The sequence below is a fragment of the Mandrillus leucophaeus genome, unplaced genomic scaffold, assembly GCF_000951045.1.
Source record: "Mandrillus leucophaeus isolate KB7577 unplaced genomic scaffold, Mleu.le_1.0 Scaffold607, whole genome shotgun sequence".
Classification (NCBI taxonomy): domain Eukaryota; kingdom Metazoa; phylum Chordata; class Mammalia; order Primates; family Cercopithecidae; genus Mandrillus; species Mandrillus leucophaeus.
This window is the reverse complement of record NW_012106553.1, coordinates 1,043,307-1,046,894: the sequence shown is the minus strand read 5'-3', so window position 1 is coordinate 1,046,894 and position 3,588 is coordinate 1,043,307. Positions and strand designations below refer to the sequence as shown.

Genomic DNA, 3,588 nt, shown 5'->3' with positions numbered 1-3,588 from the left:
AGAAATTGTCCTTGCCCTATAGCGATGAAAGATTCAGCTTCTAACTTGGCCGTCTCAGACACTCCTCCTGCAAGGGGCTCATTGCAGCCAGGTGACGGTGGAATTCTCGGTTCCTCCTTGGCCTTTGCTGGTGTACGTGAAAAGAGGCATAAGTTTTTTTCTGTGAAGTCTGGGTAGAATAGGGTGGTTATTGTCAAAAGGACTTCTGTCTTGCTAGGCTCCCCCTGTCCTGGCCCTTTGGCTAGAGAGCTGACTTTGGTGGGACTTTATTTATTTGTCTGGGCCCATTCGGTGTTTCTGGGTTTCCATCTTCTGCACTGCAAAGTTTGAATTATGTGAGATGAAAAGAGAACTCACCACTGTGTTGTCTCTTGTATCCAGAGGTCCCTAGACTATCTATCTTCTTCTCTCTGCCTTTCAGACAAGGTGTTTATTTCATGTATGTGTTCAGGGGTTTTAGTTGTGATTAGCAGGAGAGATAAGAAAAAAAAACATTGACTCCATATTCTTGTAATATACGTTTCTAACATCTTATTTTAAAACACTATTAGATATTAAAAAGTTACAAAATTAGTACAAGAAATGTCTGAATATAATTTATCCATAGTGCCCCCAAATAGTTAACATTTTAGCATCGTTGCTTTATATTTATTCATTCATTCTTTATTTATTTATTTCTATCTAATCTTATTGAACCCTCTCAGAGTAAGTTGCAAACTCTAAGAACTTCAGTATGTATGTTCAAAAAACAAGAATAGGCCAGGTGCAGTGGCTCATGCCTGTTATCCCAGCACTGTGGGAGGCTGAGGCAGGGAGATCACCTGAGATCAGGAGTTTGAGACCAGTCTGACCAACATGGTGAAACCCTGTCTCTACTAAAAATACAAAAATCAGCTGGGCATGGTGGCACGTGCCTGTAATCCAAACTACTCAGGAGACCGAGGCAGAAGAATTGCTTGAGTCCAGGAGGCGGAGGCTGCAGTAAGCCAAGATCGCACCTCTGCACTCCAGCATAGGTGACAGAGCAAGACTCTGTCTCAAAAAAACAAAAACAAAACTGAAAAACAAGAATATTCTTTTTTTAAGAATAAAATGCTTTTATTAATCACAACATGCAATTGACGTGGCATCCTATTAGAATTAAACTAAGATTAACACTGGTGTTATGAAATTTACATTTCTCACCTCCATTCAAAAGGAAAATATTACATATTAGGGTTTGTCTTAATCTTACGGACTGATTTCAGTAAAAACTATTTTAAATAGTAAATAACAATTAACATATATTCTCAAACTGTGCTCAGAAGCAGTTAAAAAGGCAACTATAAAATCTGTAATGATAACAACCAGCAGGATTAGGATCGTTCTGTTAAACATTAGGAGCCACCTTGCTATTTTAGCTGTTACATCAGTGCACCTTTTCCACTAGTAAGGCAGCTGCTTGCTATGGGTGCCATGCTGATTAGCAAGTTTCTTCTTAAGTAAAAGACACTTGATTGATCAAGACTCAAGTGAGTTTTCTTTTTCAATTTTGCTCTCTTTTGGAGCAGAAACAAAAACCTTTGTCTTTGATATGTAAGGAGTCACTTATGAAATACAGCTGTTATAATCTTATATATATACACATATATGTGTGTGTGTGTGTATATATATACATATATAGGTATGTATGCTCAAATTAACTTCCAGAGGCATATAAGTGAAAAAAGAGACTCAGTTCAGTGAAAACAAAACTTATTTAAAGATGCTTATATGTAGAAATTGTATGAAATAATAATCTAAACCTTATTGAGGGCAAAGTGTAGTTAATAGAGGAAATTGCTAAAATACTTATCTAATGTGCAATGTTTATAAATTCATGTACCAAAATGGAAAGCTACTTTGAGAAATTATTCAGAAGTTTTGTTATTTAAATAATGAAATATTTCAAAGACTTCTAATAATAATTCTGCGCCCCTGTTTAACTGTGATTTAGAAGATTATAACAGCTGTATTTCATATATGACTCCTTACATATCAAAGACAAAGGTTTTTGTTTCTGCTCCAAAAGACAGCAAAATTGTATATGTATATATGTATATATACATAATTCTTTCTCAAAAGATACATAATAATTTCTCAAAGTAGCTTTCCATTTTGGTACATGACTTTATAAACATCACACATTAGATAAGTATTTTAGCAATTTTCTCTGTATATATATACACACACATATATATGTGTATATATACATATGTGTGTGTATATATATACACATATGTGTGTGTATATATATACATACTGGCATACATATGTGTATACATGTGTGTTTTCTAAGTAAGTTACTTTTACTATTAGAATAAAACTGGACACAACAGGGATGACTCTGTGAGCAACAGTGTGGTCTTCCTTGGAAACCCTTCCTTAGGTTGGGGAGGGCAGGTGCAGTTTGCTGGAGGATGTGATGAGACTGTAGTGAGTCTTCTCATCATCTGTTAATTCTGTTTCCAGGTCTCACCGCCACCACTACGTGCACATCTGATTCCTCAGCAGCACTGGCCCCTTGAGTAGCATCTGTCAGAAACAAACTGTTGTTGGTTGAACCCCCAATGCTGTCTGCAATCCTTTTATAACTTTGACTCTCTACTTTGTGTCCAATCTTGGTATCAAAGGGGCCATCCACAAGCTCAAGAATCTTTCCCTTCGCAGACTGCCCGAATAACAGTTTCTGTGCCTCTACGCTCCCCGAGGAATAGATACACACCTTCATTCCAGCCTCTCTCCACTTCCTGACTGCTGGCAATGCATCTGCAAAGCACTCTGCTTTCATGGGCCGAGCTGCAAATGCTGCCTTTCACTTGTGGCCCTGCAGCTGTTTGAACACGGTGGTCTTTCCGTCCAGGGACATCTGCCAGCACACCTTATCTACCACGGCCTGGATCATCTGTTGCAGATCATCCACTCCACTCCCATGCCGCCTATCTTCCTGCTGCAGGGATAGGAACAGTCCCATCCAGGTGAGCGTCCTCTTCAGCCTGTTTCCTCAAGAGATTGATATCCTGCGGGCATTCCTCTTCTTCCTAATATGTGTGCAGATAGTCTAACATTTTCTTCAATATAAGGCAACTATAAAATGTCCTTCCATGTCTAACAGGATCAGGTTGACTTCGGTGGGCACCAAAAGCATGACCATTTCCCTACTGAATGCCACTATGGGAATCTGCCTGTAGGTAGGGAGGACGTAGGGCAGCATGGGCTGCGGCCCTGTACAGTCCTGGAGGCAGTGACTGCGTGCAGCCTGGCCTGGTTGGGAGAGGCCGCATCTGCACACCCAGAACTAGAGAAGGCTGCTGCCCAGAAGCCCTGAATTCATCCAAAAAATAAGAATATTCTTTTATATAACCAGGGTACAATCATAATCAAGAAATTAACTTGAGTGCAGTATTTAATCTTATAGATATCATTCACATTTCATCAATTGTATCACTTATATCTTTCATAGTAAAAGAAGAAAAACTCGAACATTTTATAGGGAAATATGTTCTGTAATGTAGGACCCTGGGGTTTGCTGTATTATTTCAAAGGGAACTCAGTCACTTCTCTGATTCA

General features: G+C 38.9%; 1 pseudogene; it reads right to left on the bottom strand.

The window, feature by feature from the left end:
* Positions 1-2,403: 2,403 nt before the first annotated feature.
* LOC105553755 lies at positions 2,404-3,172 on the bottom strand (annotated as a pseudogene).
* Between the last annotated feature and the right edge of the window lie 416 nt (positions 3,173-3,588).